Genomic DNA, 27,993 nt, shown 5'->3' on the forward strand with positions numbered 1-27,993 from the left:
AAGCTTGAAAAGGACTATAATGTGCAACAATAGAGAATTGGTTAAATATACTATATTTATATGACGACATGTTTCTCATAAATTAAATGTAGATTCGAAGAATACTTAATTACATGGATAACGTTCACAAAATTTGAAGTAAAAAGGACAGAATCATTAAATAAAACTGAATACACAATATGACCAAATTTTGCAAAACAGAGTGTGTATATATATATATATATATATATATGTGGATATGTGCATAGAAAAATTAAAAATATTAATTAAATGAATATTTCTACTAAGATTATGAATATTTTTTTATTTGTTGTATTTTTCTGTACTTTCTAATTATTTTAAATCTTTATCATGTATTCTTTGATGTTCAGGAAAGTAACCCAATAATAAATAACATTAAAAGTAAGAATAGGGGGCTGGCCCGGTGGTGTAGTGGTTAAGTTCGCGTGCTCCGCTTCGGTGGCCCCGGTTTCTCAGGTTAGGATCCTGGGCGTGAACCCACATACCGCTTATCAAGCCATGCTGTGGCAAGTGTCCCACATATAAAGTGGCGGAAGATGGGCATGGATGTTAGCCCAGCGCCAATCTTCCTCAGCAAAAGAAGCACCATTGGCAACAGATGTTAGCTCAGTGCTAATCTTCCTCATCAAAAAAAAAAAAAAAAGTAAGAATGGATAACAATAAGGATTTTGCAACAGTAATTGTTTCATTTGTAGGCTCAAATGAATATTCCATGGGTTCATAATGAAATTTAAGAGGAAATATAGGATTTGGTAGCTTTTATTGCTAATTTTCATAACTATAACACTCCAGCTAACCAAGTCTCCGACTGCGAATGCTAGTAAAAACTGAATCAAGATTTACAAATCTTTTTCTAATTAAAGACAATTTCTCACATTTTTTGACAGAATGGGGTTACACTACATTTTCAAAAACCATACGATAAATGAATTCATATTTAAAAATAATAATCCACTTACTGTGAATTTCACAATGTTATTAGAAGAAATAATGGCTATGCCCTTCAGTTTTGATGCTATCAGCACAAGAGCAGCTCTCTCAGGAACATCCTCCCCTGTTTTCTATGTATGCAAATTATCTAGATCTTGCTCCTGGGTCAGTGATATTTCCTTCTGAGAGACATACAGAAAAAATCCTTAATTCTAGTGAGCTAATCCTCCACTGCAGTCTGCTTTTCTGCTGTTTTAACTAGGAACTGTATTCTCAGGGTTGAGCCTTTTTCATAGGTGCTAAGAATGCATGTTTCCAACTCTCCTGTAGGGGAAAAATGTCCCTAACAAACCATGATGCCTAGCAAGAAATCCTTTGAATACAATTGAAAGTGAAAATTTGAAGTTGATTTCTTATGGTTTTAGCTCTTAGTGTTTTGTGTGTGTGTGTGTTTGGTTTTGGTTTTTGGTTTTAACCTTAATGTCTTGGCGGGAGCTTCCTCCAAGCTGCCTGAATATTCAGGGAATGGATCTCAGGCACTTGAAGCTGAGAAATGCGCTAGTAGTTGATGTCTGTCTGACATGTCACTAGGAGAAGGGAGGATGCGTTTACCTTTAAAGTTTAAACTAGCTTCATCGCCCATAGGCTGTTCTGTTAACCCTAGAACACACTTATCATATAGAAAAGAAATATTACAGATTTTCTATGTCAGTTCCGGAATGAATGAATAATTAGAGATTAACAGGAATATTTTTCATTCAAATTTAACCTTGGAAAAGAGTAGTCCTCGGTTTTCATTCTGAAATAGTTTAAAAAATGAGTATAACTTAAACAGGGCTTAATGAGTTACAGAGTTCTTCCACATCTTATATAAATTCATTTTGTCAATGAACAAGTAAAGTAGGTGAGTGGTATCATTCTCATCATTCCCATTTTATGGAAGAGGAAAGAGATTCAGAGATAAGTGCATTGCTCAAGGTCACATAGTTGAATCCCACAAGAAAGGATTCAAATCCAGGCCTTCTGACTCCACTGTATGACATAGTTTATCTACTAGACACCAAAACATACAAATGCAATTGCACAAAGTAGAAAATGCCTAGTGTGGCTTTTTTTGTAACTCACTAATACCTCATGTAAAAAAAGAAGAAATCCTCGACTGTACCAAATCCCTGGATACCAAATCACAAATTAGTAATTTTTAAGAAAAAGTTTAATTTATGCCAAGTACTTACATTGATATAAATTTGCATTTTTATGACTCATTTCATAAACCATGTCATCCCTTTGAATCTGGAAAACCTAAGAAGAATATGAAAAGCGTTTAACAGCATGGAATGAAGGAATCAAGGAATAACCCAGTCCCTGGATAACTGCAGGATTCAATTCTGGAGAACTGTTACTGCTAACAGATGCTGACCTTGAACACACAGTTCCTAAACAGAGTCCCAAAATAGGAACATAAATATAAACAATACGTTTCAAGGCAACACAAAAATCTAAGATTGATGAGGAATACAGTACAAGAATATGAGAGAAATTTCCACTAAGACAGCGGGATTGAGGACAAACCTATTCAGTCTTCATCTCTTGAAACAGACCCAACCTGAGAAGTTAAGAAGAAACTTTGTTCTTCTCTTTCCATCTGTCTCCTGAACTAGAGAACCAGTGACTATACCAATGAATCAGAAAACATATCAGTTGTCCCTGATTATAGGTGTTTCTTTATGAGATGGCTCAAAACACTGTACTTCACTTTTGCACATTTATTCACAAAACGTAACCAGATAAATGTAAGAAATGAGAGATAGAAGAAGTTTAATTGTAGTAAACGCTCTAAACGAATTTCTAAAGAACTCTTTCAGTTTAGAATCAGAAAGAATGAAGCAGCGGGGATAGGATATTTCATAGGAATAGAGCAAAGATGCACTAGAAGATGGAAGAAACTGTTGGAAAATGTGACTTGGAATGCAAATTATGTATCAGTGTGTTTTCTCATTGAGGAAAAATCTGATAAGCAGATTTGTCGTTTATCTGAGAATCAGGGCTAAGAGCAACCAATTTATTGTCAAGTCTGGATAGACTTTACCTGGTTGGAAGATAGATAAGGAGATAGAAACAAGACTATATAAACAAGGGCTGCAGTAAATTAGTACAAAACAAGGGGGAAGAAATGTTATTCTGAGGGTCAAGGATAAGTTAGTCTAAGAAAATACTTAACTGTAGGATTCAGAAGAATATTTCATAAAACCTGACTTCTTCATTAGAAAGCAAGAAAGCATAGTCCCTAAGAGATAGAGTACTATAAAGAAAGCAACAAAGAAACTATGAGCTATAAAGAAATCACAAGCTAAACAGAAAAGAAAAAAGAACAAGACATAAAAAAATATGGATAATATAACAAGGATTTGGAGGCAACAAAAACGCAATAACAGCACTAAAAATACTCTTCTGGTGATGGTGGACCAGATTGCTTGGATCAATCATCTTGCTGAGAACAACTAGAAAAGCTAGACAAAATATAAACAGTACTTGTTTGAAGGCATTGGAGAGCTACGAAAATAGATAGGATTTACAGGAAACAAGATGTGGAAAAGAAGCAAACTTTGCATTTGGCCCTGCTTAACTCTTCAAGAAGGGTGCTGATTCTCTAAGCATCAGCCTAGAGCTTGAGGAATTGATTAGAGTTTATAGCAGATTAACAGGGCTGGTGGTATGAAAAATGAAGTTCTGAGTCCACCAAAGAGGGCAGGCCTGGCCCACACACTTGGCTTTCGCTAGGGACCGTGAAAGACTACAGTCTATGAGTAAGAATAAATCAGAGAGACAAAGAGAGCAGCCCTCTATATCAGGGGCCAGCAAACTCTGTTCAGGGCCAGACGATAGATATTTTAGATTTTGCAGGGCATACAGTCTCTGCTGTTGCAGCATGAAAGCAGACATAGGGGATATGTAAACAAATGGGCACGACTGTGTGTGCCAATAAAATTGTATTAACAACACAGGCCTAGAATCTTCTTCTTCATTAGAACCTGGGATTATTGAATAGATATTGGCCATGATGCCAGGGTCAAAACAAGCAGCTGGAGTGATAGACACCCTCTTCCTGAGCGGGAGGGGAAGACAAGGAGAGATTCAGGTAACTTCTGCTGCAGTTTGGGATTACTCTTTGCATGGTAGGCAGAATAATACCACGCCCAAAGAGGTCCAGTTCTAATCCCCAGAACCTATCAATACATTTTGTTACATGGCAAAGGAATTAAGGTTGCAGATGGAGTTAAATTTGCTAATCAGCTGACCTGAAGATAAGGAGAATGTCTTGAATTACCCAGGTGGGTCTAATGTGATCACAAGGATCTTTAGAAGTGGAAGAGGGAGGCAGAAGAGTCAGTCACAGTCAGCGAAGGAGATTTGATTATTGAAGCAGAAATTGGAATTATGTGATGTGAGAAAGATTTGATGGGCCATTGTGGCTTTCAAGATGGAAGCGGGCCATGAGACAAGGAATGCAGGCAGCCTCTAGAAGTTGAAGACGCAGGAAAATGGACTCTCCCCTAGAGCCTCCACAAAGAAAGACAGCCTGGATTTTACCCAGTGAGACCCATTTCAGACTTCCAAACTCCAGATTTGTAAAAGAACAATTTTGTGTTGTTTTAAGCAACTAAATTTGCAGCAATTTATTACAGCAACAATGGGAAACTAATACACTCGTCGTATCTGGGGGTGGGGCTGACAATGCAAGTGGGGTGAGAGGAGCCCTACATGTCAGGAGAAGGAGGAACGCAGCGATGAAGAATGAGGCTGCAGCCAGCACTACTCTCTTCCTTTGCAGCTGAATTATGCAAACTAACAAAGTATCAGTTCTCTAAATCCTATATTCTAAGAATTAAGATCAGAAACAATTACCCAGCTATTCATAATCCTCCATGATTTACTGTTTCTTTAAAATGAGCAAGTCCATAATTAACTCATTTATTTATTTTTATCTCTGCTGTTTGTTTGATTAGAACACAACTGAGATTGTCACCTATAGAATTCACAAATGAATATTGCTTCTTATGGAAAAAGAAATCTATCTGCATGACCTGAAGCTGAATAAATCTCATTACATATAAAGTCAGAAAGGGGCAATAGAGGCAGGATTTTACCTTTGCAGGCACAAGACGGTGACATGCAGGACAAGAGGGAGAAACATGAAGGTTATCTTGTAAAACTCCTTCAAGTAAAAGAATAGGATGTTAACATGGAACACATCCTCTCTAGCTTTTGACCAAGTCATAAGGACAGTAGACAGTATGTTCCAAAGTGAGTGGTTTTATAGAACTAAACAACTCACATATATTGAGACCATAAGAGGGTAAGTCTATTGGAGACTGGAGAGGATGTTGTGAAAATTTTTCTGTATGCAACTTTACCTTGATACCTAACCCACCCAAGGAGGGTGGGGAGCATAGCAGAAGTGTGTTTCTGCCACCTCAGGTCTAATGAAGGAGAAGATTCTTTCCTTCATTTGGCAGATGCTATGGACTGGCAGACACCTGAACCATGCCTGAAAATGCCAGAGAGAGAGATGCCATCTGAAGCTGCTCGTGAAAGCAGAGTAGAGGCTGATCTGGAGAGCAATGCATTTCCCTCCAATAGAAGGCCAAAAGGAATGGAGATCCTGAGGAATAGGCATGGAAGTCATGTCCATCATAAAATGTTGGCATGGGTCATTTAAAAAGCCATTCTGGGGGCCGGCCAGGTGGTGCAAAAGCGGTTAAGTGCGCGCGCTCCGCTGCGGCGGCCCGGGGTTCGCTGGTTCGGATCCCGGGCGTGCACCAACGCCCGGCTGGCAAGCCATGCTGTGTGGTGGCGTCCCATATAAAGTGGAGGAAGTTGCGCATGGATGTTAGCCCAGGGCCAGTCTTCCTCAGCAAATAAGAGGAGGACTGGCAGATGTTAGCACAGGGCCGATCTTCCTCACACACAAAAAATAAATAAATAAAAAGCCATTCTGCCCAAAAGGGTGTCTGCCAGAGCAAAAGGGGATCTAAGCTGAGGGTGAACCACTGGGTACAGAAACTGAAGGATATTTGTGACAGCCAGCTGAAGGAGATCCTGCCAGGTCAGGAGAATTGTGGTCAGGGAGATCCAGCGGGAAGTCACCAACGGATCAGAAAAGCACCCCCAGAGCTGGAGTCATTTTTAAACATCTGCCAGGTCCAAGAGGGGGTTTGTGTCAGCAGTCAAGTGAGAGCTCTCCTACCTCTCCCACACCCCACCCCCTGGCTACTTCTCTTGCCTCTCCCTGCTCTGAACACAGAGGGCCAGGAAAAAAAGTAGTGGCTGCCCCTTCAACCTGGTGAAACAGTCTTCAGAGGGACACTCAGAGAGCCCCATACGGTTCTTCACCTGAGTAATCTAAAGGCTAGAGGCTATGGCTACTTGCCTGAAGCAGGAGAGAGGGAGAGGCAGAGGACAAAAGGCTGGGCTGCAGTTGAAGTTACATATTCTAAGGTCATGGGACATAGCTGAATGCATGGGACTCTGCAAGATTCCCCAGGGAACCCTCTCCCTCCTGCCCAAAAGAGGAATACAGAGAATGAATCCATGGGAAACAGCACCAATTAAATGGTGGGAAATAGAGTAGGACATTGTTTTAAATACTAAGAACAGCTCCTCAGTAGGCCCTCCTTTTGGTCAAAGATCCCATTTATGAGACCTCTTCCTGGCATCGGGGCTTCAGTCTGTGATCACGCAAGAGGTCAAGCGTAAAAGGTCACCTAGGAATTAAATCCATAAGCTTGATTTCACCAGTCTGTAAACTAATGAATGGAGCTATTTAGGCAGAATCAAACTACTATGGAATGAACTTAGGGTTATTTATTAGTCCTTTGAATCACAATCTCATTTGCTCCAACATATGAATAGTAATACTGCCAGTAGTATCTTCTGGAATGCAAGTAATGATAACTTTAGTAGTAATAACTACGATTTACCAGGCTACACTCTTCCAGGCCCTGACTAGGCCTTTTTTACACAATATTGTTAATCTTCTTGGAACAAAGAAAGGAAAATGTATTGACCAAGGACACGAATTAGGTCACGGCAGAGAATTCTTATTTCCCATGCATAGCATCCGTGAACGGTTTGTTCCAGCCTATTAATTATTTAAATAGTTATTATCTATGTTTGTCCTTCTTGCTTGAAATGAAAACTGCTGATCTAAGCTAATCTGCATAACATCTTGTAGTAAAACAGAGAGTGTATTCAGGACCATTTTTAGCAGAGAAGAAAGAGGAGGATGAATCTTACTCTGAGCCAGGCAGCATGCCAGTCATTTTTACATGCAATATCTCATTTAATTATGACAACAAACTTGTAAAATAGGTGTCTTGCTTTCCCTTTATAAAAGAAAAGACCAAGGTCACTAAGTTAATAAGTGGCAAGGCTCAAGATGTAATCCCAGTGTCTGATTCCAGAACTTAGAATGTAGAATTAGGCCCTATATTCTTTCCCTGATACCATTCAGAAAGTATCTCATTTTATTTCTCCAGATGCCCATGAAGTAGGCAAGAATTAAATGATATGATGCCGATTTCACGGACTGAGCATTTATAGAACTGAGCATAAGAGCCAACCTAGATAATCCAATGAGTCAATGGTTTCTAACTCAAAAATAGGTATGTGTAATCTGGAAAGCATGCCATTTTCAACTATGATTGCTTTGGTGTGGTTGGCTGAAAAAATGCCTTCTCCCCCCCAAAATAAATTCACTTCCTAATACCTGGAACCTGTGAATATTACCTTATTGGGCAAAAGATTGAATATTACCGTATGTGGCAAAAGATATGATTAAGTTAAGGGTACTGACTGGCAGGAGTTTATCCTGGGTTACCTGGGTGGACCCTAAATGCAATCACATGTATTCTTATAGGAGAGGCAGAGGGAGATTTGAGACAGACTGTTGAAGACACATACGCAAAGAGAAGGTGATATGAAGGTGGAGCAGAGAAAGATGCTGCCGCAAGCTAAGGAATGCTGACAGCCACCAGAAACTGGAAGACGCAAGGGATGTGTTCTACCCTAGAGCCTCCAGAGGGAGCGCAGCCCCGCTCACACTCAAAGGACTGGATTATGGCCAGCCACATTGGGGGCACAATTTACTTCACTGAGTCCACTGACTCAAATGCTAATCTTATCCAGAAACACTCTCACAGACACACTCAGAAATAATAATTAATCTGGGCACACCATAGCCAGTCAAGTTGACATATAAAATTAACCATCATATATGTAATATGGTCATATACGTAATTTGAATCCCAGAAAATGTTGGAAACAACAAATATTTGAAGAAAACATTGTACAAAAATTTCTGACTTCTGGCCTACAGAACTGTGAGAGAATAAAGTCCTGTTGTTTTAATCCACCAAATTTGTGGTAATTTGATACAGCAGCCATAGGAAACAAATACAACTGTTATTCATTCTTAATTGGGAGGTAGTATATTCAATAGATACTCTTCCTAAATCCCTGGATGACACTGGGAGGCAAAATAGTGTGGCGATTATATGTTTCTGAAATCATAAAAATATTGGTTTAAATCCAAACTCTACCACTTATGATCTTGGGTAATATATTTAATGCTTCTAAGTATCATTTTCCTCATTTGTAAAATTGTGAGGTTGATAATATCTACCAAATAGAATTGTTTGAAGAATTAAATGAGATAATGCAATAATAATGTAAAGTATTTAGCACAACACTTGGCACATGGTAAACATTCAGTAAATGCTAACAATCAGAAAAAGAATAAAAACCTAAAGGGCATGCTGAAAAATAAAAAAAGTGATAAAATTATCTTGCTATAAGTTATAGCCATAAGAAAAAAGTTATAGAAAAAGGCAGAAAAAGAAAAATAATGGGGAATGACTTTTCTGAAACCTTCTTATTCTTATTTAGATGATTGAGTTTGCTAAAATATTTACTATGAATATAGATGAAAAAATCCTAAACAAAATACTAGCAAATTCAATCCAGAAATATTCTTAAAAAGACAATATGCCATGAGAAAAGTGTGCTTTTTCCACTAATGCAAAGTTGGATTATTATTTAAAATTCAACAAATGTGGTATACCACATTAAAAGAATAAAAGATAAATAAAAGAGGTAAAGATAAATAAAAGGAAGCCTTAAAATTATCTCAGTAGATACAGTAGGACAACTATTTTTAAAAAATTCAGTACCCTTCGTGACAAAATTCTTAGCAGACTAGGAATAGAAGAAATTCTCAAGCTGATAAAGAATATCTTTGAACATCTACAGATAACACTGTAGTTAATTGTGAAACATTAAATCCTTGTTTCTTCTAAAATTTGAAACAAGAAAAGGATGACTGCTCCAATCACATTAATTTGGCATTGTACTAGAGGTCCTAGCCAACGTAATAAGGCAATTAAAAGAAATGAATGACATAAATATACAAAAAGAAGAAATAAAACCACTGTTTACAGAGAAACCACTAATTAGAACTAATAAATTTAGCAAGGTGGCAGAATAACAATGTCAATATGAAAAGAGTATATTTCTATGCAATAGTGGTGAAAAATTGGCGAACTTATACTGCTTGACTTTAAGACTTAACGTAAAGGTAGAGTAATTAAGACTGTGATATTAGTGTAAGGAGAGTTAGAGTCTAAAAATTACCTTACACATAGATAGTTCATTGATTTTTGACCAAGGTGCCAAGTCTACTCAATGGAGATAGAAAATTCTTTTAACAATGTTGCTGGGATATTTGGATATCCATACAAAAGAAGGAGTCTAAATCCCTTTCTCAAACCATATCAAAAATTAATTTGCAGTGGATAATAGACCTAAATATAAAACCCAAACTCCTAAAGCTTCTAAAAGAAAGCACAAGAGAATAAATTTATAATCTTGGGGTAGGCAAAAATATTTTGGAGAAACACAAAAGCAGTGATATCAAAAAAAAAAATTGATAAATTTGATTTTGCCTAATCAAAAATTTCTGCTCATGAAAAGATATCATTAAGGAAATAAGTATACAAATCACTAACCGGGAAAACAATACAGCATATATATCTAACAAAGGGCTGTATCTAGTATATGTAAAGAGCCCCTATATATTAACAACAATTAGATGAACAACCCAATTAAAAAATGGGCAAAAGCCTTGAGCACATACTTCACAAAAGAAGGTATATGAATGGACAATACTCATATGAAAAAAGGCCCTCAATATCATTAGCCACCAGGGAAATGCAAATTAAAATTACAAGAAGATATCATTCACACCAACTAGAACGGCTAAAATAAGAAAGACTGACAACATTAAATGTTGGTGACAATATGGAGCAACTGGAATATTTGCTAGTAAGAACGTAAAATGTTACAACAATTTTGGAGAATTGTTTGGCAATTTCTAACGAAGTGAAACATACGTATATCCCAGGATTCAGCAACTTCATTCCTAGGCATTTACTCCAGAGAAATGAAAACATATGTCCACAAAAGACTTGCACAAGATTGTGCCACTAGACTAGAGATAATGAAATAATAAGAAAATATGGATCTGAATTGACAGGAAAAACTGCAATTCAAAACACACAAGAGAAGGAAGACTCTTGTGCTTCTGGGGGTACGCTTAGCTTAGAAACAACGGGAAAAACAAATTGAAGAGGTCTGGGTGTTTGGGGAACAGCATTCAGAGCTACCTAACAGGTTGGTTCCTGTCTCACCACCAACTTATGTCGAGCAAGGGAAGCAGACGTGTTTATCCACAGGCTCAAGGAGGAAATGTGGATAGCTGGGCTAGAGAGTCAGAGCACCACTCCAGTAGCTAGAAAAACCTAGAAGAAACGCTGCTCACACACTGCACTCTAAGTATACCCTTCTCCTTCAACATTATCACAAGAGGCAGGCACTCTACGCCGAGTATTCATAGATGAGTGAATCAAGATGATCAGTCACACAGAAAGCAGACAACCAAGAATCACCATACATCTGGGGAAAAAAATTTACTGCCTATCTAGAGAAAAGATAGGCAGTAAATTCAACCAAAAGAAGAACTAACACCAAAGAAACAAGAACAATGGAAAAAATAGTTTTATATATGTATAATGAATATTTTCGTAGAGATATTTACGAGAACAGGTAATTAGAAAAAAGACCCAATTAAAGATCTGAAAAATCAGTAACATGGTCAAAATCTAAAAAGTAAAATCAATAGACTGACTAGTAGAATGGATTTAGCTAGAGTGAATTACAGAACTGAAAGAGCTGAGAAATTCTCTTAGAATTCATTATCAAAAGACAAAAAAATAGAAAGCATGAGAAAGTTAAGTAAAAGGGAAGATTAAATAGAATATCTAATATGTACCTAACAGAACTTCAGAATGAGACAATGTTGTTGAAACTGAACAGACAACTTACATACTCAACCAAGTAGGCTATGGATTTTAAAGTGTACTGAGAAATAGCTAAGTGGGCCAAAAGTCATCATGGGGTATACATAATGCACACTGGGATTTCTTTACTAAAGGATGGCATGAGCAATACTTCCTACAGTAAGTAGAAACTACTGTGTTTGGCCCTTTATTTTAGTGCTCATTTAATCATTAGAGTAGTAGAAGTAATAGTAATAAATTACAAAATAATAAAATATCAACCAAAGCTTTGTATCTCTGAGAAACTGGTAAGCTTCCTCTCTTTTCTGTGGTGTGTTCTTTCCATGTTTTGCTTTCTGCTCAGGCAATCAGGAAGCATTGAGAAAAGTTCCAGAAATTTTATTAATCCTTGTAGCTAATGTATGTCCTTCCTTCTATCTTCTATGATATTGGTATTTTCTTTCTATTTGTATTTTATTAACATTTTTTTTACAATAACTTTTACAATTTAAAGGTGCCTCAACATGAATGTATCATATATAAATGTGTAACAAAATAATACAAGTTGTGGCATTATGGGAGAAACTTTACAGTAAGATTCAAGTAATTCCTTTAAATTTATCCAGATTCCCCATTATATTCCATTGACTCAAATCCAATTTATCGGTTTATAGGTGCATCAGTTTGCTAGGGCTTCCATAACAAAGTACCACAAACTGAATTGCTTAGAACAACAGAAATTTATTTTCTCACAGTTCTAAGGCCAGAGCCTGAAATCAAGGTGTCAGCAAGGCCATACTCCCTCTGAAGGTACTAGGGAAGGACCAGTTCCAGACTTCTCTCCTAGCTTCTGGAAGTCCCTTGGCTTGTGGCAGCATAACTCCAATCTTCACATGGCATTCTCCCTGTGAGTACAAATTTCCCCTTTGTATAAGGACATCAGTCATATTGGATTAGGGGCCCACTCTACACCAATATGACCATATCTTAACTAATTACATCTGCATTGACCCTACTTCCAAATAAAGTCACATTCTAAGGTACTGGGGGTTAGGACTTCCACATATAAGTTTTGGGGGGGACACAATTCAACCCATAAAATAGGTTTTTAACTATTCTCCAAAAGAAGCCTTCCATTAATATGTTAAATTGGAACTTGTAGTTCCTAGAATGGAAAGCATAAATTTCAATATTTATCAAATCACAGGCAAGAAGAAATCTATTATTTCTCCCAAAATAATAACCCTGCCTTCTCATTGACAAATCCTATAGTTCTTACCACAATCATCCAAGAGTCTGAAGATAGGCAATAAGAAATGTGCACCTCAACAAATGTTGCCTTTTGGGCTAGTTTGTTCCCCTTGATGAATACACACGGCTGGTGGCCAGTAAAAAAACTGTCTGTCGTTTTAATTTTTTATTTGCAGACATTTACATGTGTTGCCCATTTTACGATAGCTCATCTGCACACCAGTCATTCAAATAGACCAGCGTTGAAGACTGACAGGGAGTATGAGTAAAAGCACAGGGAAATTGACAGGTGGACAGGCTGACAAATTCAGAATTGCTCCTACACAGCCTCCATCTATTCAATTGGAACCTATCAGACTTCAGATACACATCAGATTCCTTTGGGAAATGCCACGAAGTGTTGGTTTCTCCATTTTCACAAAGATCTTGCTCAGGCAGTGGTGAAGTGCAATATGTCAACTACAACAAAAAATGGTGATAGCCTCATTTTTTGCTGAATTTCCCACTATGGAAAGGACTTCATTATTGGCAAAGAACACAGCTGCTGAGGAGCTGCCCTGCTGCTCCTCGCTCCCAGCCCAGTGGAGAATTATAATATGAGAAGCCATGGGAGGCAGCAGTGCTACCGAATTTTCCACACCAGCCTTCTCAGGCTAATCCCAGTCACCCTTTCCTCATTAGCAATGTGCAAAACCATGGGACAAACCCACCATAGATGACATTTGTGAGGATCCAACACACTCTGAGTCTGTTAGGTGCTGTGAAATGTGTGTTAAAAGGAAAGCCTATGCCTGCATGGGGCTTAATTTCAATAATAATAATAATAATGATAATGGAATTACTATTTGCTAGACACTGTGCTAGGTGCCAACATATCTCATTGAATCCTCTAAACTATCTTACAAAGAAAGCGTTATTTTCAACACCATTTTACAGATGAGGAAACCAAGCTAGGTGAATTGCAGTTATGAAGGAGTCTGTTTCCTAGAGCAGTACTCTTTCCACTCATCTACAGTATTCCTCTACTGAGTTCACTGCATATGTTTCTACCTATGCAATGCCATCCAGATCTAGCCTGGAGCATGTGCGTGTGTGTGCACATATGCACGTGTGCTTCTGTGCTCTTTGACCTGCACAGGAAAGCCTTCACCCCCTCACTCACTTCACTGCCTCTTCTGCATAAGCAATTGTAGCCTACGATATCACTGCTCCTTTCTTACAGGTCCTTTCTTACACCTCAGAATTTGCTGGGGATTGTAGCATAATCCAGTCATCCACATGCTCTAGGATGTGCCTTTGTGTGGCCTCTGACCTCTGTGAAAGTGAGAAATCTCTGAAGAGAGAGAGAGAAGCTCTGTGTTAGAAGATGCACACCGGCTGGCCAGGGTTGAATCCTGCTCACAGATATGATTTCTTGGCCAACACAGGGCTTCTTTGTTTGCATTTCCAAAAAAGTTTTATTCAATTTTAAAAAATCAAAGATTCCATGTAAAACCTGATTTGCAGCTTCTCTTGAAAAGCAAAGAACTGATAACACTCTGCCCCTTTCCTACATGTCAACTACCAGCTGCCTCCTTTAGAAGGGCACACACTCTGGTCTACCCCAGACACTTCCACTTAGGAGTCTGTATCTGCATCTATCCCCAGCCTTCCTCAATGATTCTCATTACTACCTGACAGCCTTATTGAGTTTTCTACTTCCTACTTTACTTGAATCATGACACCATCATCTGAGGCACCGCTAGCAAGGTATCTGTTGGGAGCTAAACTAGCCAAGACTGCCCTTTTCCATTCATAGTGGGTGGGCAAGCTGTGTGTGGCTTATGTTTGGTAGTCTTTGATGGTGTTGACTGCTTCCATCACCCACAACCAGCAAAACTCTATGCTGCTAAGTGGTCAAGGGAGAATCCAGCTAACCACTCTCTACAGCTTCCTTACCGCTCAGCTTCCTCAGGGTACATAAGGTAGAACTTGGTAGGACTGTGGGAATCTCTAAGGATACGCAGGAAGTGTGATTGCTGCTTCAGAACCTTGAGGACATCTTTTTCACTGAAATGAAAACTCAGGTCCTGTATATTTTTTTCACCCAGCTACAAACCATCCGGTGAAGGTCAATCCTTTCCCCAAACTGAGGAGAATGAGTAAGGATTTATCCATTTATCCTGGCAACATTTCAGTGCTGTGTTCAGAGCTGGAGATAGCTCCCTTGTATTTCAAGTCAACAAATGTTTACTGAGCACCTTCTATGTATAAAGTACCACGCTGTGCAGAGTGGCTGCTGATCACACTCCATGTTTGTAGAGCACTGATGTACACGATCTTAGCCAATCCATATATTAATCCAATGAGGTGGGTCTTTATTGTGCCTGTTTTACAGATGATGACCCTGAGGCTAAGAAGGACCTTACCCAACATAAATAAAGAGCACAACTAAATTTGAACATAAGGTTGGGGGCTCTATTTTGATGCAGTGCCTAGAATTTGTAATGTTACCTTAGGCCATGCCAATTTAGAGGAAATGGTCTCACTGAAAACAAACAAACAAACAGTATACCTCTGGCTTCTTCCAGTTTGTTATGATGTATCAAATGGGGTCACAAGTACAGATGAAAAGATCCTCTCCTCTACCACACAGAAACAACCATTTTCCTATTCTTTAATTTCCCTTGCTGCTAGCAAGGGAAAACCATTACACTGGAAGAGGGGGCCTCAACATCACACTGGCTGCTGATGTCCACCATTATTGGCGCAGATGCTGATCTTTGTGAAAAAACCAATACCCTGAGCCAACATTGCAGGTGCTGCTGACGTCCCACTGCCCTCAGTACTGCTGACACTTATTAATGTAGGCACGAGGTGGCACAGCTGCCACCGGCCATGTGAGGGCCCTGGCACCACTGATGGGCCAAAGCCGGGCTATGTTCCCTGGTGCTCTGTGCACACCCATGATATGCTTCTGTTTGGGGAGTGGGCACGGAGTTAAAAGTGACTTAGTTCAATGGAAATGGCGAAGGGATGCTCCAGAGCCAAGAGTTCTTTTCTATTAGACCTAGTAACAAGTAGAGGGAAACAGAGGCGAGAGTCCTCCCGCTTCTTCTATGTCCGGGCCAGCACAATCCACATTCACTTTGAATCAGGTACTCCAATGGATGAGCAGAAGAAAACAATAACATTTTTTCCTGAGATGAGACACTCCCTAAGAATTAGGCATTCACCTCATCATTTTATGCCCCAATTAAAATAGGGAAGCACAGCTATTTATATGCCATGTATTCATTCAACAAACATAAGCTAAGCACCTTTCACATATCAGATAAAAGACATAACTCCTATCTTCAATTTGCTTACAGATTATAAAGTGAGTCACAAATATAAATGTGTAATTACAGCATAGTATGAGAAGTGCTAGGCTAGGGGTAAATTCAGGGTGCTATGAGAGCACAGAGGAGGGGGTACTTCACTTCCTCCCTCCTCCCTTGGGGGATTCAGAGAAGGCTTTCTGGGTGAGGTGGTGTCTGAGCTGACACTTGAAGGACAAACAAGAGGCAGACATGGTGGGGAAAGTGAGAACAGCATGTAAGGAGGACTGGGGGCTCTCACATGACATAAATTTAAGAAAATGACATAGTTGGAATGGTTGGAGGCCACAAGATTTGGGTGGGTTGTGAGTGGTGATATTTGGTGCTGATATGTAGCCGTGGTCAAGATCAGGAAGGACCTTGAGCATCAGTCTGGAAAAAGCCATTGAAGGGTTAAACCAATGAGTGACATGGTCAGATTACATTTTTTTAGACCACTTCTGGATGGAGAATAAAAGATGGACCTGGGGAAGGAGACAGATAAAGACAGTTCCTCTTCATCTGGGCAGCGATGCTTGTGAGCTGAACAACTTTGGGAGCTGTGGGGAAAGAGGGAACACCCACCAAGCCAGTCAGATCAGCCTGGCAGTCAGAGGGGTGACAGCTGTTCCAGCACTTTCCCTGACTACCCTTGTGGTGCAGGGGCCTCTGGGATGGGAGGCAGCTTCAGCCTGCCTTAGTGCCAAGGGACACCTGTCTGACCACACAAAGCTGTGACTGGCACATGGGCCCACCAGGCCTGGCAGGAACAAGGAGTATCCAATACCACTGTCATCTTCAGGAGCTTAGAGAAGCTGACAGTAAGGATTCAGACCAGCCTTAGCTGGATATTGACAGCAGTGGTGGTTATAGAGTAGGGCTGGGCCTGAGGCCAAATGAGTTGGCAGGGTCTGCCTGGCCTCTGCCTTGCCCCCACTCAGCTCCATCTGTCTAACGGTGGGTGTCAGCCTTGAAGAGTGCCAGCCTCTGAATCTGGCAATTCAGAAAGGGGGAAGAGGACACATAAGATGTATGCTCATGGCTGGAAGACCGCCTAAAATGTTCAGGGCTGGAACTCAGTCACAGGGTGACCAGAGAGATCTTTTAAACCCTGCTCCCCTCCTTTGCTTGCTTTCCCTTTTGTTTGCCATTATTATTCTTAAGGAGAGGCCAAAATTAATGTATCCATAAATATTTTCAGTGGAGTCAGGCAAAGTAAACCTAATTCAAAATGCCTTAAGCAAAAATGAATTAATTGCTCAAGTAAGTGAAAAGTCCGGTGATACTCTAAGGCATGGCTAGGTCCAGGGGTTCAAAATAGCATGAAGGCCTCTCTCCTGGCATTCGTAGGCTTAGAGCATTTTAAATGCTAGAATCCCAGTGAAAGGAGACATTTCCTTTCCTACTAGCAAAAGTTCTGGATTTCAATCTAATTTTCCTGGTTTGGATCGTTTGCCATCTCTAAGACACCCCAGTGGCTACGGCGACAGGAGATTCTGATTAGCTAGGCTGGGGTTCTACGCCCAGGCTTGGAGGTGGGAGAGGTTTTTCATCCCAAACCACCTGGATTATTAGTTGGACAATGGTGGTTTCTTGGAGGAAATATATCCATACAAGCCAAAATAACAGAAATCCAAGCTCATTGAATCTTTGGCTTACTAAGCTACATAGGCTAAAGGTAACTAATTCTGATGAAGATTGTTCCTGATAATAATGATGTCATTAATTATCATTGGTATTTTATGAACAGGTTTGCATAGTTTGGTATATACTTCAGTAATTTTCCTGAGAGAGTTTTCCTAGTCAGAAGAGTGGTTTAGGCACTTTGCCGGGTGAATATATGTTGCCAGTTACAAGGGCTATACCATTTGTGCATTGTCATACTGTGGCGGCTGCGTGTTGCTGTGATGCTGAAAGCTCTGCCACCAGGATTTCAAATACCATCAGTGTCACCCATGGTGGACAGGTTTCCGTGGAGCTTCCAGACTAAGACAGACTAGGAAGAAGGACCTGGTCACCCACTTCCAAAAAAATTGGCCAAGAAAACCCTATGAATAGCAGATTAGCATTGTCTGATACAGCACTGGAAGGTGAGAGGATGGTGGAAAAAAGACAGGGCAGGGTTCCACTCTGCTGTACACAGGGTAGCTGGGAGTCAGAGTCAACTTAAGGGCACTAACAACAAGGGCTATGGGATGATCTAAGGACTAAGAAACATGCTCCTAAAAAGTCTCAGTCAAATGACTTTAAGTCACAACTCATATCTACATCAAAGTTAGACGGTTAAAATAAAATTTTCATAGAATTGTACTGTACTATTCCAGTAACACCTTAAGATAGATTTTAGCTGAGTCCTTAAGGCATTTCTTTTATACCTTTCATGGAATTGTTATTTTATTTTAGCAAATACATTTGTAAACTGAAAATAACATAAATACACAGTCAGAATATTAGGCATAATTTCCTCAGAGTACTATCTGGAATTCTTGACCTTATATTCTCCGATTACATTGGGGTCAAACATTTAATATATAATGGTTAAATAAAAGAAAGAATGAATGAATGACTATCTTACCTGGTATGTTACCCAGGTATACACCCAGATGACATACCCAGGTATATACCCAGAAGTGGAATTGCTGGATCACGATAATTCTGTTTTTAACTTTTTGAGGAACTGCCATACCGTCTTCCATAGTGGCTGCACCATTTTACATTCCCACCAGTAGTGTACAAGGTTTTCAATTTCTCCACATCCTTGCCAAAAGTTATTATTTTCTGATGTTTTCTTTTTGATTACAGCCATCTTAATGGGTGTGAAGTAGTATTTCTTGTGTTCTTTTTCTTTTCCATGAAAATCACACGTTATTCTCTATTACTTATAAGCATTATGTGTATCATTGTGGTTTTTATTTGGATTGCCCTAATGATTAGTAATGTTGAGCATCTTTTCATGTGCACACTGACACACAAAATATTGGAACATTGGATATTGTATATCTTTGGAGAAATTTCTGTTCAAGTCCTTTGCCCATTTTGAATTGGGTTTGTTGTCCTTGTTGAATTGTAGGAGTTCTTTATATATCTTGAATATTCACCTCTTATCAGATACATGATTTATAAATATTTTCTCCCATTCCATGGGTTTCCATTTTATTCTGTTGATAAGTGTCCTTTGATGCACTAAGGACCTAAGATTTTAATTTTGCTGTATACAATTTATCCATTTTTTCTTTTGTTGTTTGTGCTTTTGGTGTCACATCTAAGAAAGCATTGCCAAACCCGATGTCATGAAGCTTTTTTTTACAGTTTTAGATCTTATGTTTAGAACTTTGATTCATTTTGAGTTTATTTTGTAAATACTGTAAGGTAGGGGTCCAACTTCATCCTTTTGCATGTGGCTATCCATTTTTCCCAACACCATTTGTTGAAAAGACTGCCTTTCTCCATTGAGTAGTTTTGGCATCCTAGTTGAAAATCATGTGACCCCATATACAAGGGTTTATTTCTGAGCTCTCTGTTCTACTCCATTGGTCTATATGTCTGTCTTTTTCTTTTTTTTTTTTTTTGTGAGGAGGACTAGTCCTGAGCTAACATCTGATGCTAATCCTCCCCTTTTTTCTTGAGGAAGATTGGCCCTGAGCTAACATCCATGGCCATCTTCCTCTACTTTATATGGGACGCTGCCACAGCATGGCTCAACATGCGTTGTGTCGGTGCGTGCCGGGGATCCAAACCCGTGAACCCTGGGCCACCACAGCGGAGTGCGCGCACTTAACCGCTTGTGCCACCGGGCCGGCCCCTATATGTCTGTCTTTATGTCAGTACCACACTGTTTGGATTACTGTACCTTTGTAGTAGGTTTTGAAATCAGGAAGCGTGAGACCGCCAAGTTTGTTCCCTTTCAAGATTGTTTTGGCTTTCAGTGTCCCCTGAGATTCCACATGCCTTTTAGGATGGGTTTTTTTATTTCTGCAAAAAACACCATTGGGATTTTGATAGTGTTATGGGCTGTATTGTGTCGCCCAAAAATTCACATGTTGAAATCCTAACCCCCAGTTCCTCAGAATGAGACTGTATTTAGAGATAGGATCTTGAAGAGGTAATTAAGTTAAAATGAGGTCATTAGGGTGGGCCCTAATCCAATATGACTGTTGTCCTTGTAAGAAGAGGAAACTTGGACACAGACATGTACAGAGGGAAGACAACGTGAAGACACAAGGAGAAGATGGCCGTCTACAAGCCCAGGAGAAAGACCTGAAAAGAAACCAATCCTACCAGCACCTTGATCTCCAGAACTGTGAGAAAATAAATTTCTGTTGTTTAAGCCACCCAGTCTGTGGCCCCAGCAAACTAATACAGATAAGGATTGCATTGACTCTGTAGATTGCTTTGTGGGAGTGAAAATTTTATTTAGGCTGAGTTTCATAACTTTGGGCTGAATGTATTAAAATGCTCAGCCATCAGCCAAATTTGTGTGAGTTCAACTCAGTAGAGGTGTTGCTCCTACACTGGGACCTACGTAAGAATGTATTCTTTTTATTGGGGTTGAGTTTATTTATCTTTAGAGAGGCAGTTTTCTTAAGGTGCTGGTCATAATTAGAATATATTTACCTGCCCTATTTTAACAGGCAGGAAGATGGTGCTCACACTATCATCTTTTTTTCCATTTCCCTTTAAAATATTCCTCTCATCAAACTTCTAAGGCTGCACAAGTCGGTTTTAGGCTAAAAATAGTATAGTTGCTGTTGCTGCCACTTGTTCAATGTGGAAAACATAGCCAATTGCTTTACAGAAAAGGAAAAAAATAATTTTCTGAGTGTATTCTTAAGATAGTACGAAAACCATGCTGACAAGGAGCCCCTAAACTGACAATGGACTAAGATTTCCTACACCAGTTTCATCATTTTTATTATTTTCCTACAGGTAGGATAGAAAGCAGGATTCTTCTGCTTCCTTCTACCCAACACATTGCTGCTGAGAAACGTGAAGGGCAGAAAACGGAGGATTAGATTTGAGGTTGGCAAACTATAGCTTGTGGGCCAAGTCCAATGCACCACCTGTTTTCGTAAAAAAAAAGAAAAAAACTGGAACACTGCCATTCTCATTCTTTTATGCACTGTCTGAGGCTGCAGAGTTGAGTAGTTGTGACAGAGACCGCATGGCCCACAAAGCCTAAAATGTATACTATCTGGTTCTTTACAGAATAAGTTTGTTGACTCCTGGGCTAGACCACTAATAAATGATGATTAATTTATTTAGACCTCTCATTTTAAAAATGAGAAAAATGAAGACACTAATATTGGGAGTGAAGAGTTGCACACTGGCAGCATGGGACAGATTGAAGAAGGGAGATAGATGGGCTCTGGCAGACCAGCCTCTCCTGGACTGGGGCACGGTCAGCAGACAGGCATTGCTAGCAGTGGAATGTCTACAATACGTGAAGTCCAAGGGAGGTTGAGTCACGATTCTAACAATTTCTGGTGAGGTTTCCAAGGGGAGATAACAAAGGTGACATCAGGAGTTGAACCAAACAGTGGGGGAATCAATGAGAGGTGTCTGGGTCCCACTTGTGGGGACACGGAGAACTAGGTAGGATTTCCAGCAACAGATGTGCATGGAACGTGGGGGCTGGGCCATGTGAAGTAATAACCTAGAGTACAAATCATGGTATGTGAGGGAACCCAGGAATCAGAGCAGATGAAGCAGCAACAAGCGTTAGTTCCAAAGTAGGTGAGATGAGTCCATAAATGAGAAAAGGATTCTTGAAATCTGTATCAGCCAGGGTCCCAGCAAGAAACAAAGGACACCCTCAGATGAAGATAATCTGAGGAGAGTACCAGGGCTAATCTGTGATTGATAGAATATGGCAGAAGCGATGGCATGTTACTTCTGAGACTAGGTTATAAAAGATGCAGCTTCTATCCTGGGATCTCTTTCTCCCTCTCTGACGTCATTCTCAAGAAAGTCTCTTACTGGGTGCATGAATGAAAGAGCAAAGATAAATATGGCACCAATCACCTGGTCCTCCCATTCTACCCTGGATCAGAGTGGTTGTGATCAGAGCTGAGACCTTTTATAGTTTAGTCTCCCCTCCCTCCCCACCCACTTCCCATCCCCAAATTCCCATCTATGAAAACAGAACCAACTTCTTACTGATGCTTTTCACTCAAGACAGTACTAATAGAAATGCTGGGGTGGGATCCTGAGGGTGGTCTTTTTCACTTTTTGGATTATCTCTTTCTAAGAAAAACAGAGTTCTAACCACTATGGACTCAACTATTTCATCCTACTTAGGGGGCAAGTTAAATAAATTAGAACATTATTCTGGTTGAATTAGGTTGGCCAGCATGAAGCTATCCTTTGAATAATAAGTCACTTTGAGCCAAAAATGGATTCACTTTCTGAACCAGAAAAATTAGAATGGGCTAGAGTTATATGTTTCCAAGGGGATAAAAACTATCTGCAGAAACCTGCTTTGTCCTTCTCATCCAACTTCCATTTTTAGATAATCCCACATAAAAAACCTTAAAAAACAGTGTCTATTGACTTCATCATCTATGAAGAGTGCCAAGTGTCATGGTACTTGGGAGTCTTTTTCAAAGTCAACATGTCACCAGTAGAAATTTATTTTTGGTTATATATTCCATTTACTCTTTAAACATTTATTGAACATATACCACTTGCTTACTTTCATGAGGCACCAGGAGCATGAAAAAGAAATAACCCTCTGCCCTTGAATGGCTCACAACCAACCGAGGTGGGGGCAAGTCAGACACAAAGAAAGAACTTGATACGTTAAGAGTGAAAACAAAAACCCATGGAGAGGGTTATGGGGATAGTTTTGTAATAGTTTTTAATACTCATGGAAACATTTTTATTCTTATAATAATAAATCACTAGTTTAGCCCTTATAGTCATGGCTTGACATATTTACTGGTTGAACCAGAAAAGACGACTAGATAAATGAAATTTCCACAAGAAAAAAAATTTATAAATCTATTTTGTCTCATTAGGGTGGTATTTGAAAACAACCAAAATTATGGGTGGAACACAATTCAAATGCAAATAGCGTGTTTCATAATTATTAGAAAATATTCAGAGCAGAACTTACATATTGCATCACCAGGGAGCTGTTATATTATTTTAGCATTACATAACCTCAGAAAATTATTTTCATATAATTTTCTAAGAACTGAGACATCTCTATAGCAGCCATAACTTTGGAGAGTTTTACGTTCAAAAACTGTATCTATTGCTGGTTTTTATTAATTCTAGATTCTTCTTTTGGATTAATACTATGTTTTGAACAGCCACAAGACTGGGTTATTTTGCTGATAACCCAGAGGAGGTGAGGCCATTAGATATGTTTGTTTGTTGGTGGAGAGAGGTGCAAAGTTTAGAGATTGCCCATGAGGTAGGGGGATGAACGCTAAGCCTGAAATTTGAATTTAAGGAGCATGGAAAATACCTGCAGCCACTGAAATTCTCACCATTAATTTCTCTCAAAGCTGCCTGCAGATGTGTGCATATTAATTGGCTTCGGGCATTCTGTTACCTAGGAGGAGTAACACATTAGATAGATAAAATTAGAAGGAAGGGAAAAAAAAAAAAAGTAAAAATACAAAGCCCGGGGGACCATTACATCAAGAGACTCTGACTGCCAGGCCGGAAGGGTCCGTAATCTCTGTGAGACATGAGTGGCAAAAAGTGCTTGAGGCGTATCAGTGAAAGATGGTACTATCTCACACTTATGTCTAGATCCGAGCGTGGAGAGGTGACAGTTCAGGTTATTCACCATTCACACTGCCACACAGTTTTACAGCACGTTTTTCATTTCAAGGATTTGAATACATCAGTGATCAGGGCGATGCATGAGGGGCCGATGGAGGAAGCCAGAAGGAAAATTGGAAGGCATTTGGCTTTCATCTGTTTTATTTGTTTAAGCTTAGGGAAAAAAAAAACCTCTTCAGCTTTTTAAAAAAATCATCATAATAAAAATGTTAATAACCAAAATAATAATAGCTACAAGTTATGGAGAGCTTGCTATGCGCTAGGCTGTGTTAAGTGTTTTTATGTACATCATCTCATTTAATGTCCCCTGGGCTTCCCTTACTCTCCCCAAACACTAAAAATTTCTTCCAGAACTGCTAGTTCTCTCATAGCAGCACCATAAAGGGATTTCACTTTCTTTACAATTCCAAATTTATATTCTCATTCACCCTTGACCTTGTTGGAGCTTTGAGATGGTGAACAGGGTGTCCCTTTCCTCCTCACCCAAGGCCAGGCTCAGACAAAGGAGAGTGTGCTTCTTGGCCAGGCAGCCCGGAACACTTGCCATTGTGGGAGGAAGTGCCTCAGTACCATCTCTACTGAGAGAGCTGCAGAGCTGAGACCTGCACCTCCCCCAGCCCCACCTCTCTCTTCCAGGTCCCACCCACTTCTTGGATTCAGAGCCCTCACTCACCTCATGTTTATAACAGTGCCAGAGCGTTAGAACAGCTTCCCTGCCTCAAGGCGCTGCCAATGCTAACACCCTGAAATTCCAGGGAACGCTATTCACTGTTCTGAGGAGAATGTAGTAGCAAAGCAGATCTGTCTTGGATGTCTTCCAAGAAGCCTGGTGCCAAGGGAAGGCCTGAGAAAAGAAAAACAGGCGTGGAAGTAGGAGCCCCAAATATTGTAAGTGATTCACTAAAGAGGTTTCGCTGCTTTTCAAGAGAACCTGATCTCTCCTACCTGGTGGTTTGAGACTCAGACTCACGGTCCTTTATGCAAGGAGACGCTGCCATTCTCCTTCCAAGGAGCTACCGAGAGAAGGAACCAGCCGAGCACTTCTGCTTCTTAACAACTTTCTCTTTCTCTACGTTTTTTCCTTCCTTTCTTCCTCTATGTCTTTCTCCTAAACTTTGCTTTTGTTGGTGGTATTTAGACACGTTGTTTTCTCTCCTCTGGGTGTGCGCTAGGGCTTAATCTAATAGTCCTGCTGTCCAGTGTCACTTGGCATTATTATTGGGAAGATGAATGGGACAGGGGTCAGAGTTCAGCAAGCAGGCATCTGCTCACTTGCACCGCATAGAAGTGCTCAGAGGTGGTCTTGACTGAAAGCTTGGAAAAGATTTGCACAGAGTAGGCTGTCTTCTATCCCTCCAAAGCTGGGGTGACCAAAAGGTAGTCCTTTTCTGGAGGGACCATAAATGAAGAAACAAGAGGTAAGAATATCTTGACAGGGACTTCCCTGCTAGGATGTCCTGTCTTCTGTAGGAGAGAAAATGGGGGAAAAGACAGGGTGATGAAACAGGGAGGCCGTTGAAAATGGAAGCTCTTGAATGGGTCCTGACCACTGGCCTAGTTTGCTCATAGAATAATCTCACCAAAGAAGAGTTTCCACTCCACTCGCAAAGCCGCTCACCCATCGTCTCCCTGGCCTCAGGTTACCGCGCCACGGCTACACCGGGCTCAAGTTCTCTTACCGGACTCTCTTCCAGTGGACAGTTCTTCCTCTTTACCAAGTAGCCAGAATCCCCACTTATGAAGAATTGCTTTGGCATTCGAGGCAAGGGGGACAATGGATCTATTGTTCCTTTGGCCTTATTGAATAGGACAAATGTCTCCTCCATCTAACCCTGTCACCAAAGGAGGCTGGGTATGGAGCCCTGGGAGACTCACCGTCCTTCCACTCGCGTTTTGTTCTTTGGAAGACGGTGTTTGTGTGCCCCTCCCCGCCCTCGCCCCATCAAGCCTGTTTTGGGACCCGAGTGGACAGTCGCCTTTTGCTGCTCTTCACCCAGTGGAAGTTGGGAGGGAAAGAAAGAAGCAGAGATCAGGAAACTCAGTTGAGTTCAGGCGCGAGCCGTTGCCTATGGCTCCTCTTGGCCCTCTGGGGAGACGCACCACGGTTCCCCCCACAGCGCACAGGCAAGAGAGCGGTCCACGGGAACCCTGCCCCAAGCGCTAAAGATACACGGAGGGGAGAGCCCGGCGTCACGAGGACTCGCCGCTGACGCGGTCTCCTAAGATGAGTCGGGATCCCGCCACGGGCTTCCCGCACCGCGGGCGCCAGGGAGTCCCCGCGGAGGGCGCACCTTTGCTGTTGGGTTTCCCAGCTGCCTTCCGGGAACCCCGCCGAGCCCCCCGCTGCTCGGGTGGGCGCAGTCTCGCTCGCCTCAACCCCCGGCTCGCTCTCCTCTCTCTGCCTGGCTCCGGAGAGAACGCTCGGTATCCTTCTCTGAGCATGCGCGGCCGGGCGCCCTCCCCGCCTCTCCGGCGCCCCTCCGCCCCCTCCCGCCAGCCTTTTGCTCCTTCCTTTCATTAACCAAACACGAGAGCCCGAAACCTGGACCCTGTGCAAGCGGCGGCGCGACCAGCAGGCGGAGGCGGAGGCAGAGCGCGGGATGGGCGCCGAGGGGGCTCTGTGATCCCCGCACCCCCTCCCCACGCGCGCGCGCGCGCACACACACACACACACACGCTGGCACACACGCACTCGCGCGCACACACACATACACACTCGCACAAGCACACTCTCGTCCACGCCCGCGCCGCGCGCTCGCCGGCTCGCTCTCCCACGCAGGCAGAATGCAGCAGAGCCCGGGGAGCGCGTCTCCGGCCGCTGCCTGAATGCACCTCGCTCCCGGGAGCCGGTTGGCCCAGTAGGGCGCACGGGAGGACGCTCCGCCTCGAGAGGTGAGTGGGGCGCCGGCAGCCGCGGGCTGCTCGGGGACGCCAGGGCGACAGCGGGCAGGTCCTCGGCCGGACGCGGTGCAGGTGGCCCAAACCGGCTTGCGGGCTTCAAGGTGTGGATGAAGGCGGCGCCGGGGCTGTGCAGGGGGAGAGGGCGATCTCAGGGAGGGTCGCCTCGTGCGAGGTGTCTGATTGACCCAGCAGAAAGCTACACCCTCCCTGCTCGTAAACTTTCCTCCCCTGTCATTTGGGAAACGTGGAGACAAAGGGGGCGTGGAGGCTCCCTCAGTCCGGTTCCACCCTCCTGGCTGCATTCCGGGCTGCGACGGGAGCCGGCGTGCGGGCGGGGGCGCCCTGCAGGTAGCTGGTGCCAAGTCCTACCGCCCGGGAGGGGGTTGGGATTTCTCACCTCTCGCTGGAAGCGTTGCCTTTGATTTTTCCCTCAGGCGTGGGCACCTGTCGTCCTTTCCTCCCCGCACCCTAGGCGCATCATAGTGTGTGTATGGGGGTGTCACCTGGAGAATTGGAGGGGCAGCCTTTTGGCTTTCTCATTCAGCGCCAGTGCCAGAGGCGCCGGGGTGAGGCTCGGGTCAGTGCGGGGATGAATGATGAGTTACTGAAAGGCTTGCCATAATCACTCCTGGTGAACGCCGGGCGCCAGGATCTCTCCTCCCCCAGGAAGGTGCTGTCTTCACGCACTTCAAGGCGGCAGCGCTGGGAGCTGGGCTGGGGTTGCTGTGGCTGCGGCTGCAGCTGCGGGAAGCTGGGGCTTTATTTTTGCCCTGGGGTTTTATGACACACACACATGTGGAGTATGTGGAGGATTCTGGGTTATTTTTCTTTGTGGGGATATCGTTTTCCCTTTTAACCTCTTTCGTGAGAGAGATTCTCTGCAGCCTGATATCTAGCTAGTGGGCAGGCATCGTTCTGAATATCTCTTCGGTCCCAGGGAAGAGGTCCCGGGAAAGGGATTCCCTCGAATGCCAGCCCCGTCGGGGTCTCAGAGTGCAGAGCGCCTGCGGACACCTGGGAATAGCCTCACATCTAATGGCCCTTTGAAACGGCAGAGCCCGGGTCAGCGTGTGAGGAGTCCAGGACTGGGACAAAGGGGGCTGGAAGAGGGATAGATGATGGCCATTTAGGAGAGTGACTAGGGGCCAAATAAGGCAGGAAGAGGTTGAGTGTGAAGCAAGGTACCCTGCAGCCTTCGCTGATTTCATATACCCCTTCTCCTACTTCTCCTGTGGTTGGTGGCTTTTATTCGTAGGGTGGGACTCTAATTTGGAGATTTCTGGAATGTCACATCTGGAATATAAAAGACTTGATTATTCCTGGGCTAACCTGTAGCACAGTCAAAATTAGTTCTTTAGGTCTAG

The 27,993-nt window shown here is 41.9% G+C and overlaps 1 protein-coding gene and 1 long non-coding RNA gene across 2 annotated transcripts in view; one reads left to right on the forward strand and one right to left on the reverse strand.

Annotated features, from left to right (window-relative positions):
- Positions 1-1,004: 1,004 nt before the first annotated feature.
- LOC131393660 (uncharacterized) lies at positions 1,005-25,566 on the reverse strand. The gene is made up of 5 exons (XR_009215952.1): positions 25,408-25,566; positions 24,402-24,572; positions 23,406-23,492; positions 2,187-2,253; positions 1,005-1,133 (listed from the first exon to the last, which is right to left on the reverse strand). It is a non-coding gene; the product is annotated as an uncharacterized LOC131393660 (long non-coding RNA).
- Positions 25,567-26,397: 831 nt separating this feature from the next.
- Positions 26,398-27,993, forward strand: part of PLPPR1 (phospholipid phosphatase related 1) — a 259,026-nt gene continuing 257,430 nt past the window's right edge. Inside the window, exon 1 of the mRNA XM_058523663.1 lies at positions 26,398-26,620. The gene's annotated coding sequence lies outside the window, so the exon portion shown is untranslated. The remainder of the gene's footprint in view (positions 26,621-27,993) is intronic.

The sequence above is a fragment of the Diceros bicornis genome, chromosome 28 (genome assembly GCF_020826845.1).
Source record: "Diceros bicornis minor isolate mBicDic1 chromosome 28, mDicBic1.mat.cur, whole genome shotgun sequence".
NCBI lineage: Eukaryota > Metazoa > Chordata > Mammalia > Perissodactyla > Rhinocerotidae > Diceros > Diceros bicornis.